The sequence below is a fragment of the Lynx canadensis genome, chromosome B1, assembly GCF_007474595.2.
Source record: "Lynx canadensis isolate LIC74 chromosome B1, mLynCan4.pri.v2, whole genome shotgun sequence".
Classification (NCBI taxonomy): Eukaryota; Metazoa; Chordata; class Mammalia; order Carnivora; family Felidae; genus Lynx; species Lynx canadensis.
In genome coordinates, this window is record NC_044306.2 from 23,909,740 (window position 1) to 23,924,855 (window position 15,116).

Below are 15,116 nucleotides of genomic sequence, written 5' to 3' on the forward strand. Positions count from 1 at the left end.
AAAAGTTGTTGATACGTATGCTAAAGTTCAATAGTAAGTAATCAATAGTAAGAATCTACTATTAATAGTAAGAATTTGGTTGATTTTTAATATATTGGTTTTATGCAAAGCATAATAATGTCTAAAATTATTTTAAAATTCTGAGGCGAAGTTTGACTTTTGCAGTTTGTAGTAAGAGCTTCACACACTAGCTGCAAATGTATTTATTTGTTGTGGTTTTACTTTTCTCACATAATGTACCTGGTTAAATGCCACAACTTAATAATACACATGATAAAAAGTATTTTTTTTTATTTGTCATCTACATCCATTGAGGTTCCAAATGTCAAATACTCTTCAAATGTAGCTATTTTAATTAAAATTGTGTCATCCTTATAGTCGTGGCTGGGAATTTTTCTACCTTGTCATGTGCACATCCTTAGTGAGCCTTTTAATATGCAGCATAGGTACACATTGAATACATTACCCCTGTGAGAGATTCCCACCGTGGTTGGCTGTAATATTTGATTAAAATGAATGGCTCAAGAAAATGAGGCTGAGTAAAAGGTTAGTTTACTCATTAAGATGCTCACTGTTGTGCACTTCTTTAACGTTAATGCAGAGTATGTGTTCTTACCTGATGACTAGGTGAATTATTTAAACAGAACAGCTGCAAAAGGCAAGGTCTGGCAGCATTTATGCTGAAATTATCTATTTAAATTGGAAATGGAATTCATTTGAATATTTCACCACAGTTTTGCATCCATATGAATTAGACATTCATATGTACACATATCCAGCGATCCAAAGGAAAACAGACATAATTATAATAGCTGTTGTTTATTAGATAGAAACTATGGGCCAGACTCTCTACTATATGCTTCACATATATTATCTTTAACCCTAAAAATATACATGGGGATCTGAGCTGTTGGAATTTTACACAAAAGCAAACTGAGGCTAGGTTTCTCAATCTTAAGCATCAGGAATTGAGTCCAGGTCTATGAGACCACAGCCCATGGTATTCTTTACATTACTACCCCTCAGCATCAATTAGAATTTGATAATACCATACTGTACACATCATTATTTTCTGTAAATGGATTTTCACATGTCAGCACTAAGCTTGGCACTGGCTTGGAGGAAGGATGTACGTATGGTTATGAATGAGAGATGCGCACCCCTACCTTTGAGGAAAACACAGTATATTCTTACTCATCATTTTCTTTCCATGTATGCACCATCCTCCTGTCAGCCTCTTTCACATTTCTTCAGTGGAACTATGTGATTGAACTAGTATTTGCTGGCTCTCTTCCCCTTAGATCACATGGAGTGTGTGGGAGTATTTGTACTGAAAAGAAACCACGGTTTTAAGACTTGGTTGAGTGGGTGTGTTTCACTGATGATTAATATTGAATGTGTTTATATATAATCATGTAATTATAGAATGCTACTATTAAAATAGTATTTATTCACAAGACAGGTATTTAATGAATATTGACAATGTGCTAGATGTTTTATTCGATAGTGGTTATATAGTGGTTTAAAATAACAGGGACACCTGGGTGGCTCAGTCGGTTAAGCATGTGACTTTGGCTCAGGCGATGATCTCACAGCTCGTGGGTTCGAGCCCTGCATCAGGCTCCTGTGCTGACAGCTCAGAGCCTGGAGCCTGCTTCGGATTCTGTGTCTCCCGCTCTCTGCTCCTCCCCCACCTGTGCTTTGTCCCTCTCTCTCAAAGAATAAACACCCATCAAAAAATATAATACAATACAATACAATACAATACAATACAATAATAGATATGGTCCATACCCTCAGAAAGTTTAGAATTTGAGGGAAGTAATTGAAGAAATATATAATTATTCTTATGTTAACTTGATGAAGTATTATATTATTCATCTTTCTTTCATTCTCATTAGAGACTTGATCTTGGTTTCAGCATAATTAGGCACTGTGTGTAATGAACCAGAAGTTTTCTATGTTAAAGTGGTCACTAACTTAAGAATTTCCCTAAGCAACAGAATGCTAATGTATTTTATATGTATTAAGGCTAAAAACAATGTTTTTTATGACAATGTTATTGCAAACATTTTTATTTTTTTTTAAGAGCACAAATAGTATTTTAAGGAAGAGTACTTCATGCTATTTAAGAACTGCAGAGTGGTTTCTAAGGGGAGAGTTTATGTTCTTATAATATTATTCAGTATAAAATATTTCCAATTTAAAAAAGTAAATCTGAAGAATAGCAAAAAACAAAACCTATCATTCTTTTAACTGCACAATACAATGGTTTATAATCTAAATATTCTGTATCTTTTTTAAAATATTTTAATCAAAAATCATAATTGTTTGAAGAACACAGGAACTTTCTGACTCTTCAAAATTGCTCTAAAAAAGAAAAAGAAGAGGCAAACATTGAAGAAAATGTCAGCACCGTCATTTGTTTTAAACTGACAAACTAAAGTCTCTATTTGTTTTAATTTTTTTCCTTAGAGAGAAGCCAGCTTCAATTTGAAAAGAAGTGTGCTTGAAATGGAAGCTTAATTGAAACTCTTGTTTATTTTTTATATTAACTTAGAATTACACAGGATACCCATGTTATAATCCCCAAATCTAGTTCTGTCCTTTTACAATTTTTTTTTTTTTAGAGAACAATTAAACTTGGAGATCCACTTGGGTTATTAAAAATCAGTCCTTTCTTATCTTTCCTTCTGTTGTTAAATAAAAGTCAGTTTTGCCTTTCAGAGTCATCAAACCAGTATATTCAAAGCCGACATATCCAAAAAAATATCTTTTAATTAATTCATGAGCTTTACTCTACCTCTGGTGAGAATTATAAACTCACTTTTAGGGTGAATGACTTTTCTCCTCTTCCATATACTGAGTCATATTTGCGATGACTAAAAATAATTGTTCAATTTGGAAATTCCATAGCAATATATGCATACTGGTCACCTACTTTGCATATCATTGTATATCCACATATGTCTTGTAGTATATACACATCAGTATATTTCATTTATATAAGACCAGAAGTTTGGATTGAATCAAAGTTCTCAACAAGTGATCATTAGTATTTTGAGAAATATGTTGGTTACCTTTAACTATTTTCACTTACATATAATAGCAGGAGTGTCTTAAATAACATATATTATTATTAAAATTAGTGCAAATTTTTAGGGGCCCCTGGGTGGCTCAGTTGTTTGAGCTTCTGACTTCGACTCAGGTCATGACCTCATGGTTTGTGGGTTTGAGCCCTGCGTCGGGCTCTGTGCTGACAGCTAGGAGCCTGGAGCCTGCTTTGGATTCTGTGTCTCCCTCTCTCTCTCTGCCCCTTCCCCACACACACTCTGTCTCTCTCTCTCTGTCTCAAAAATAAAGATTAAAAAAAATTAAAAAAATAAAATTAATGCAAATTTTTAGATCTGACATCTCCGTACGAAGTAAAAGTTAGACAATGTTTCTTTTCTTTTTCTTTTTTTTTGTTGTTGTTGTTGTTGTTGTTTAATGATAGTTCTTATCTCTTCTTCTGACAAATTCATTGAGGTCACATGTAGAATATTTTTATGAAAATTAATCCACTCCTCTTTATCTGAAGTTCTGAGCCAGATGTCCTTGATTACCAAAGGCTGGATGTCTAAACTGATCAAAAGAGAGGGAACAGAAATATTTACTTATTTGATTCTATGAACCATGTTCATTTCCAAACCATATATTTTTAAGTTTTCATTTTATCAGGTTCCCTCCTAAAGCCACACATCAGAAATTTCTAAGGAGGAAGTGTAATTTGAGAGTAACTATTATATTTATTAATTTTTTTTGAATATTTATTTTTGAGAGAGAGAGAGAGACAGAGCACAAGCAGAAGAGGGGCAGAGAGAGAGGGAGCTCTCCAGACTCTGAGCTGGCTCCAGACTCTGAGCTGTCAGCACAGAGCCAGATGCAGGGCTCGAACTCACAAACCATGAGATCATGACCCGAGCTGAAGATGGCCACTTAACCAGCTGAGCCACCCAGGCCCCCTGAGAGTAACTGTTTTAAAGCTGTATATTATAAATGCTCATTTGAATTTCTGGTACAGATAAATGCGGAATGAATGTATGTTGCTTGTTTGAATAAGTGACTGATTGATTTTTACCATCATATCTCTGAAATGGTCAATCAGAAACTTAAATCATTATGTCTTATTGAGAACCTATTATGTGCGAAACACTGCTCCATGTTGTGTATAAAAGACAGAAATGATCCTGCAGCTTAAAACCTAGTTAATGAGGCAGTCATTAACCAAATCAATACATGTGTAATTATATAATTTAAACTTGTATTGTGTTCTATGAAGGAATATATAATATATTTTCTTACAAAAGAGAATAACAGGAAGAATAATTTTGAATAGAATAGGGGGTTGGCCAAAATCTCAAGCATAAAGTAAATATTTAATCTAAAACCTGAACATTCTTAGCTAGCTGGAGACTGAGAGGAATAGAAAAGACCCAAAAGCAGACAAAAACATGAAAAATTTAAGAAAATGAACAAATGCCACAGTCTGGTAAGCAAGTTGCCATGTAGGACGAGATGAGGTCTGAGTGGTAGATCTGATAACCTAGGTTTTTGTGACCATGTAAATGCAATGAGATGTGACTGAGAGATTTAAATAGGGAAGTGACATAAATTGATTTATAAAGAAGTTGCTGTGGCCAGAAAAAAAAGGGGGGGGGGAGGAATTAAAAACAATTGGGTAAAAGTAAATTTGGAAGTGTAGGATAATCAGAACATGTGTCCAGAAGTCCAGGGCAGAGGGTGAGGGTGGTGGTGAAGATTATGGTAGCAGTGAGGCTATTAAGAGTGAAGACCTGTGTAGTGACCGATTGGACATTACGAATAGAAGGTTGGAGGAAACGTGTGATATAAACAACTCCCAGGGGCCTAAAAGGTGTTGCTTATAACATTAGGACATGTCTGTAAATAGCAGCTTTTGTTTGAGTAGATCCTGTGATCAGAAAGTTCATTAAGTGAATAGTCTATACAGCTGATGCTCCAAATACCAAAAAAGCAAATTCAGTTCTTCTCTTTGGGTCTCTGCACTGTGATGATTTACCTTTCATAGTTTCCCTAACTCTATGATGTGGAACTAGCTCCTAAACTGGTTGTCTTGATTTCTACTTCTTTTAATTTTTTTGAATATTGTATCTATGTTCTACAAGAGGTACTGAAGTAGGAAAGGTAGTTGAAGAAGGTGAAAAGGAAGTACATTTACAATAATTAAAAGTCTCTAAAATGCAACCTCCGTTTCTTTCCCCCTTGCTTACCCATATCACATTCTGCCCTTAAATAACTATCCCCTCCACCTTGTGTGTCTGTTAATACCTGCTCTTAAGACAAAACAGTTAAGAGGAAAGTGAGAACAAAAGATTCAAGAGACCACATCTTTCCCAACAATTAGAATTCAAGCATGTAAGCATCTTTAAGTGCTTTGGGAGATTCTTTAGAAAGAATGGACAAAGTTGCCATTTTGAAAGCCTCTGTTTGATACAACGAAATATACACAAGGGGAAAAAATGTGCCAGGGGAAACTTTTTGGAATGATTCTTCTGTGACTAGTGGGAATTTTTTTTCATTTTTATGAGAGCCTTTTTCAGTTCTCGACATTGCAACAATATTATATTTTACTCAATATTTAATAGGAATAACATGTGAATTACACTTTCATATATCTCATGCCTATAATTCTCTATGCCACTTTGATTTCTGTATCTAATGTTAATTAACATTTTGTGATACTTAAGAGAGATATTACATAAGAGGAGGAAGTGTGGAAATAGTTGTATGGAGATCTTTGTCTTAATCCTGAATTCACGACTACATAGTTGGGTAAAGTTTGGCAACCATCTTAAATTTTCTAAAGGTGAAAGTTCCTGTCTGAAAAATATGACAGACAATATGCTAAAAGTTTAGTATTTAAATTAGCTATAGCAATGATTAAGAAACCTGTAACAACAAATGAACAACATGTAGCAACACCTGAACAGCTAGTGAGTAGAACCAGCACAAAGGTGAGCTAAGTGGGCTTCTCGGAATATAAACTTGCTCGCGCCCATGTTCAGTTACCTGCTTAGCTCCCATTGAAAATGTTAGTGATCAAGACATTGTTTGAAATATAATTCTGCAAATATTTCAATCTATTAAAAAACTATATTTTGGGGGTGCCTGGGTGGTGCAGTCAGCTAAGCAACTGACTCTCGTTTTTCAGCTTAGGTCGGGATCTCATGGTTTCATGAGTTGGAGCCCCACATCAGGCTCTGTGCCGACAGCCGAGAGCATGGTTAATATTCTTTCCCTCCCTGTCTCTCTGCTCCTCTCCTGCTCATACTGTCTCTGCCTCCCTCAAAAGTAAATAAATAACCTTTAAAAATTAAAAATAAATACAAATAAATAAAAACTATATTATTTACCTACTTAAATAATTATTACAAGTAGTAAATTAGGTGACACACGTCACAGCTGTGGACACAATATAGTTGGAAATCAGTGTTGAAAATCAGTAATTTTAAGGCTCTGCTATGGTCACATATACATATTCTTAACGCAGAATCACTCAACATTTCCATCACATTTAATTTTATACTTCGTCTGTTTTTTAAAGGTACAAATCAGCCATAATTTAGGCAAGTGTGATTCTCAACATAAGGGCATATTAAAAGCAAATTGATTTGCGTAACGTATTTGATATTCTGTGGAAGAGGATGTATTAAATAACCACTGATGTGCATATTGAGGTGGATAAAAACAGCTCACAAGTCAAAAAAAATTTATCTGATGGTACTGAATTTTATGAGTGCATTTCAGTTTAAATCTTAATGGAATATGTGTGAGAAAAAATAATAGTTTCACGGGGAGCCTATGTGAAGCAATAATAACTCACATCATAACCTTAAAATAGTGAAATAACTTACAGAGCTTAAATATTCAGCCAAACTACATTTTATCTGTCAGCCTCCAGTCAGAAAAGTGGAATCCGTGTCATATATTTCAAAGGAGGGGATTTAGCAGGGAAAACTAATTACAGAGGAATAAGGGGAAGTGAGGCAACTCCGAGTTGACCCTTGCAGGAGACGCTTATCAGTCTAAGGAGATGGAAGTGCCAGAGTTCAGGAGCCAGCACCATCCAGAGGCAAGGAGGGGGTGCCCTCAGGGTGTGGGCAGCTGAGCCCACGAGGCTGGACTTTAAAGCATGGCGAAGAGACCACCCGGCCAGAGCTGTCATCCGGAGGATTTGAAGCCACCGCTGGGACTTCAATATGGTGCTGTGGAGGAGGAAGCAAATACGGTCAACCTTGGATTGCGAGTAACTGGTTCTGCGAGTGTTCTGCAGAAGGAGCAGACATTTCTAATACATTTTAACTTGATAAACGAGTGATGCCTTGCAGTACGAGGAGCAGCACGGGAGGCCAAATATCACATGATCACAACTGAACCAATGGTTCTGAAAATTCGCTTTGATGTACAAGTGCTTTGGATGGCAAGCATGTTTCTGGGACGAACTGTGCTCACAAACCAAGGTCTTACTGTATACTCCCCTTTCCTCTTGCCCTCCAGTCTCACATCAGCGCCTCCCATGGGCCAAAACTAACTCAAAACGCTTTCAGCTCCTTGAGATGTGCACAGAGCGAAATGACAGGAAGGCATGGGTGTGAGGGCAAACAGGAAAATGACAGGCACATAGGTCAATTATAGCGACTTAAATGCAGGATGGGAGAAAGAGCTAACCAGAAAAATCTGTACTTCCTTTCATAATCAAAGTCAAATATCCACATGAATTCTCAGTGGTGCCAAATAGGAAAGATATTTTCCAACGATTAAAGAAAAATAGTACACCATCTAATTTGAAATGACAACCTGAGGTCTGAATTTCCTCACCTAATTTGAAAATCTAAATGTCATTTTAATCATTTATCATTATTTCTGAGTATGAAAAGAACTTTTAAGATTCTCTGAATCTCCTCCTAACCTTTTCCCCCACCTCTTGCAAGGCTCGTAAATGCCTGCAAACTCTAAATTACAGCTGCCTTTTAAGAGGATGGGTTGCTGTTACATCAACGCCCATGTTTCATAAAAATGGACGTTTTCTTAGCATTTACTAGGTCATTTATGTAGTATAGTATAATGCTAAAGATTTTCTAGCACAGTTTTACACACACTGAGCACCATGGAAGTTTTATGTGATTAAAAAAAATTGCACTAGATAAAGCTAAATAGATGGGGTGTTTACAGCAGGCCTAAGTATATGATTGTTATAACATGAGAGTGAAATTTAAAGTTGAGCTAAAGGTAATACATCTTCCCCCCTGGCATCATCCCCCTCCAATCTCATATTGTCTATGCTCTCTCCTGCCTGGTACTCAGGTACATCATTTATTAGTCTCCCCATCCATCTTCTCTGTCTCCTTCCGTGCCTTCCTCTTTGAGATTTATGCATGGCATACGGACAGTTGCCAGAATACTCATTTCTCTTCCTTCAAATTCCTATCAAATACTTCTTCCAACTGATACCTAGACTTTCTAATAAGTCTGCTGATTTTTAAAGCTCTAGGCATTAAAAAGTATATTAGTGACAATTATGACAGGTTTTTTAGCTCCTGTTAAAAAGCTTTTAAACTATAGTTTATAGGAATCTCGTATTTATATTTTTTCTTATGCTTCAATAATGCACAGACCCCTTTTTGGGGAAAAAGCATGCCAGTTTGCTTGACTTATGAAATTAAGGTTTTCTATAGAAGCTTTGATAAATCATAATTATTATTTATCAACACAAAGGTGGTTTTATTTTATAGCTGGAAATATCCATTTTTTAAAAAATAATCACTGATAGTCCAGCAGAAGTCAAAAGCAAAACAGAGGTTTTATAAAAATTCTCTGATCCCCAAAAACAAGTTTCTGGAGACTCTCCACACTGACTCTCTGTCACTCTCCCCCGTTAATAATAGAAGAATATACTCTGAATGTAAGAACAAGAACACTTTTTGTAAGATCTTTTTTTTTTAAACCTGTGTTGCTTCCAACCTGTTGAAAGAACACGACAACAATATGGGAAGAAAAATCAACATGCGTTTCATGAGAGCTATTATTGACTACAAGCTAGGAGTTTTATTGATTTGATGATAATGCAAAGAAGGTAAAGAAATAGTACAATTGCATTATTCATTACATTAGTCGTTACATGATTATGGACAAAGTGAATCCTAGAAAGTTACTTGCAGGTGTGAAATGAGGTGTATCTTAAGTGACTTGGTTTGGTGAAGTAGAAGGAAGACTATGTCAGGGTCATTAACAATAAGGAGAAATCAGTGTAGAGAGTGGCACTGGCCTGCTGGTAGTAGATCATTGTTTTGTTTTATTTTTTTTTTATTTATTTAAATTCAAGTTAGTTAACAGAGGTTTTTAAATCATGTTACTGACTGCTAGGACTTTGGAAATTATGCCAATGTGTGGTTATATTTTTCACTGTTAGGAACATATTTAACATAACAAAACAGAATTATAATTGCGACACATATTCAATTACATAAATTGATTTGAACTCTTAAGATCAACAAACATATTAACTTGTGCTGCCAGCCTAGCTCACTGTTGAGTATTCAGTCGGTTCAGTCCTTTTTTCATTTCTGTGCTTGTATTTTCCTTTTCTGTAAGTAAGTTATTGATTAGGAAGGTTTAGATTTGCACTTTCAAAATTGCACAACTGAGAATGATCACCCCTTAAAAAATGCACAAATAACACAAGCATGACTTCTGTGATTAAGACGTGCAAGGTTCATGTATCCAGTACATGGTCTAGTTGTATAGTAATGTAGTCATTGTATAAAACAAGTGAAAATGGGGTATGGGAGGAACAGGGAGATTAAATGGGAACTGATAGCTAATGGGCACAGCATTTCTGTATGGGATGATGGAAATGTCCTACAATTAGGTTTTGTTGATGGTTGTACAACTCTGTGCATATACTAAAGAATGTTGAGTTGCATACCTTAAAGAGATCGATTATATGGTAGATGTATTATAGCTCAATGAAACTGTTAAAATTAAATTGTAGATGAAGATTATCAGCTGTTAGCACTTGAAAGAGACTTATTAAGTAATATAGAACATATCTCCAATTGCAGTTGACCCTTGAACCATTCTAGGGTTAAGGCACTGACCCCCATGTAGTTGAAAATATGAATATGCCTTTTAACTCCCCCACAACTTAAATATGAATAGCCTACTATTGACCAGAGCCTTACTGATAATATAAAGTCAACACAATTCTGTATGTTATAGGCGGTGTACACTATATTCTTCCAATAAAGTAAGATAGAGAAAAGAAAATGTTAATAAGAAACGCACAAGGACTAAAATGTGCATTCAGTGTGCTGTAGTGTAAGAAATCCACGTATAAATGGAGCTGTGCGATTCCAACCCCTCTTATCCAAGGGTCAAGTGTAGTTGAAAAATATTAAGCTCAGTGTGGTAAAGGGTTCTGAACAAGTTAAAAAGAATTAATAGCATATGCTCTTATATTCAAATAGTGCATTATATAGTTGAAAGAAGGATATATAATTTTGAATTCACAAAGTGCTAAAAACTTGCTGCAAAATGTTTCTCTGAAAGAAGGTAAATCTAATTCCAGCTAGAAAGACTAAGAATTTGTTTTCCCTATTAATGTCATCTGTTAACTGGGAAATAATCTTTATATCCATAAATGACCAACTGATGAGAAAGACCTCAAGAAAGTTCAGCCTGTCAAGTTTAATTGAACATCATTGGACAAATGCATTGTAGAAACTATTGAAAAGGAAATGGATACCAAACCAATAGGATTCTACCAGTAAAGTAGAAAATTGGTAAGAAGTGAATTCTGATTTACCAATTATCTAAGCAATTATACATAGCTTATTTTGTAATAATAATTATAAAAATCTCAACAAAAGGACATCCAAAGACGTCTGATACATAACCAGAAAATAATATTATAAGACATTTATAGTCCACAAAATTTTAAGTTCTGAAAAAGCAAAAGCAATGAAGTGACACATTCTTCTCATATCTCAAAATAATAATGATCAAATTAAGTTTCTGCATCCAAGTCTAGGTTAGTTAGGGCTCAGAAAAACAAATTTTCCTGTTAGAAGAATTAGTAATCACAAGTAAACACTGAAGTTTTATAACAATAAATAATCAAATATACTATTTAAATTTAATTTACTACTATAAGCATTTACACTTGCTGAAATGAAGTTCTATAATTGATGGCCAAAGGCTAGCATATACTAAATGATCGTAAACTAGATCTTTGGTGGCAAAAGTGAAAAGAACAGGAGCGGGTTCACTTCTAGGATGAAAAGATAGATGAGAAAACTATCAATAATCAGGGCACTTTAAAGGTACAATTGTATGTAATCAAAAAAGCAATCCTAAAGGATAAATAATGTTATTCTCATTCTAAAGATGAGAAATTTGAATCTTAGAACATCAAAACAACTTGTATACTTTCTCACATCTAAGAGAAGCAGGTCTGTCTGACTACAACATCTTGTCCTTTACTCCGTCTTTTTTCTAGTCAGAGAGAACCCAGACTACATGATATCAATCAAGGGTCACAGACTGACTTAACTTAAGTAGGCATTCTTAGAGGAAGACAGTTTCGTAGAGAAAAGGAATTTATCACATTGCCAGCCAGTAGAAAGTAGGGCTCAGGGTGAGTGTGTTTTGATGAAAAGAAGGGGATATGTAAGCGTTCAAAGTTTTGTTCAAGGTTGACAACCTTGAATTAAGTGCCCCATTAAAAGACCTTTGATGTGCCAGAACTTCAACTGAAGATATTGGTGACAGGTGGTGGAGGGGATTTCTAGAGTTTCTTCGGATACCAGATAATTTTGCATGTCCTCTATATTTAACCGCAAGGGGAAATTATGATTATTTTTAGTAGAGATGAGAGTATGCTCTTCTGTGACTGCCTGAATTGGAAAAATTAATGTTATATTTTGTATGTTAGAATTTACAAAATGGTGCTACATATTTGTTATGCACAATAATATTCTAAGCTTTTCAATATCATGAAACAGGAAGTTATCTCCATTCTTTACATTAAAGTTAAGGTGGGTACTACCACATTTTGATTAGAAATATCGAATGTTGGTGGGGCGCCGGGTGGCTCATTCGGTTGGGCGTTCGACTTCAGCTCAGGTCATGATCTCGCAGTTTGTGAGTTCGAGCCCCCGTCAGGCTCTGTGCTGACAGCTCAGAGCCTGGAGCCTGTTTCAGATTCTGTGTCTCCCTCTCTCTCTGCCCCTACCCTGCTCGTGCTCTCTCTTTCTCTCTCAAAGAATAAACATTAAAAAAAAAAAAAAAGAAATATTGAATGTTGGTGCAAAAGAAAAGAAAAAGAAGAAAAAATTCCAATGAAGCAATTACTTCCTCCATTTACAGTGTTGAATGCCTATTAGAACCTGTAGGGGTTATTTTAATTGGGAATAGAAACACACACACACACACACACACACACACACACACACACACACACAGTGATTTATAAAATTTGACCTAATAGTAAATTGCCTTTTTACTTTTCATGTTTTTTCTGTGCACCAGAAGTAAAGTACCAGAAGTACTAGCTTCTATTATCAACATAAAAAACTGATAGCCTTCCATATTTCTAACATATCATAAGAGAGAGTGAGGAATAGCATCTCTCAAGAACAAGTGAGAAGTCCGTCAACATTGTGTACATCCCATTAGTAGAAAAACTAAAGCCCGGAGTTTTACTTAATAGGTATAGGTAACATCATTCTCATTTTAAAGATGAAAAAAAATGAATCTTAGAAAGTTCAACTAACTTTGTTAATATTTACAAACAACTTGTGTTGGGGCCCTTTCACATACTGTCATTAATTCTCAATGACCTTCTGAGGGAGAGTGCGTGTGACCGTGTTACAAATGAGGGAACTGCTTCTCTGCAAATGTTGAAGCACATTCCCCTTGGGTAAAGCATGAGCTCTGCCACACACTAGGAGCTCTGGCTTCCTTCAAAAAGCACAATATTGCCGTTTTATTCCTTTCAGATGTAACCTGAGCATAAGGGAAGAGACAGGATGACCAGAGTCGATCTCTGAAGCCCACCATCTTATGACTCTACTCACTTGATCTAAAAACTAAGCCTCTGCATGAAAATCACTCTTAGGAAAACCCTAAGGAATTTGAAAGGAAGATTTATCTATCAATCATTATATGAGCTATCAGCTACTCTGGATGCAGTATCTAGTGAGAATGGGAGCCTTGTCTATCTGGTCTACTTCGAAATCGCTAGCACCAAGAAAAAGGCCTAAAAAAGAGGAAGTTCTCAATAGGTGTGTATTGAATATTGGATGAATGAATATATATGAACATATTTGGAACTAGAGAGACTAAGTTGGATACTATTTCCAAGTCCCCAAGACATTGACATTCTAGCTGTTGCTCATGAAGATTTGCTTTCAGATAGGGATTTCAACATATGTGAATTGCCCAGTATTCACTCCCATTTCCTCGGGTGTCAAAGGTTACAAATAGCAGTAGGAAATTAGAGTAATAAAGGGAAACATTGTAAGAATAGTCACTTTTCTTGTTCAGAAAATATATCCATTTGAAATCTTCACCTTACACTAAACTGAAAGCACATTGCCTGGAAACTAAAAGAAGTAGAGAGTAAAGCACCTCATGGATGATTAGGTAATCTTTCAGGCCAGACCTCATGAGTAATGGACAGAATGTTGGCAAGTTATAGGCAACTACAATGGCAGGAGTAAGAATTGCCAGGAAAAGGAAGCAAACAATGCCTATACCCCGGTCTTAACTTTGAAAAAAAGCAAAGACAAAAACAAAACAACACCTGTTTTCTTTTGTACTTATCTATCTTCTCCTCTATTTTATATATATATAATATATATTATATATATTATATATATATTTAATATATATACACATATATAATACATATATATAATATATATACACATATACAAATACATATATATGTACATAATATATATACACATATATACATATATAATATACATATATACATATGTACATATGTATAATACATATATATGTTATATATGCAAATACAAATACAAACATATAATATAATATATATATAATACATATATAATGTATGTATATGGGAGTACTTGGGTGGCTCAGTCATTTAAGCATCCGACTTTTGATTTCGGCTCAGGTCACCATCTCACAGTTTGGGAGATCGAGTCCCATGTGGGGCTGTGTGCTGACAATACAGGGACTGCTTGGGATTCTTTCTTTCCCAATCTCTCTGCCCCTTCCCCGCCTGTGCGTGCATACACACACTCTTTCTCTCAAAAGAAATAAATATTTAAAAAAAGTGAAATGAGACTTTGAATGTGAATGATAAGCCTAGTTTGACATGTATTTTCATCGTTTGGAAATGGGAAGTATAGTTCAATACAAAAGCATCAGAATTCTAAAGGCTATTTTTTGTAGTTATTATTTCTACTTATTTTGATAGCCCCTCATTTGGACATTATGTGCTGGGTATCACCCATTTGCCCCTACAGATCTGCTCTCCACCTTTCTCCTGATATTGGTTTGGGCTCCTTGCCCTCTGATTTCTGATAGTGGTCACCCAGTGATTAACCCTGTTGGGATAGAAGAAAAAAGTGAGGAAAATGAGGTCAGAGTATTTTGGAGTATTTATTCTGCCGGCACCCTCCTGCTCATTTCTGACTAGCTCTGTCCTGTACTGAAGATTAATGATCCTCTCAATATTATTCTTTCTATTCAGTGCTCCCATTCTGGATTAGGGTTACTACACCCTTCCCTCGTCCATGTGGACCCAAGGTCTCTGCTATTATTACCACTCGTGTATTGCACTCTTCTTTGCCATATGGGAAACAGCCCTTTGTAAAATGTCCTTTCTTTACAATAGTTTCTATTTTCACTTTTCCTCAAACATCTTAGTCCGAGTGTATCACCTGTTTTCTTCTGCTAACCTGACTGATAAACACCGCATCCTCTTTCAGAATCCTATTCTTCTCTTTCTTTGCTTTCTTTCCTTTGTCATTCCCATGACCGTAACTTCTTGT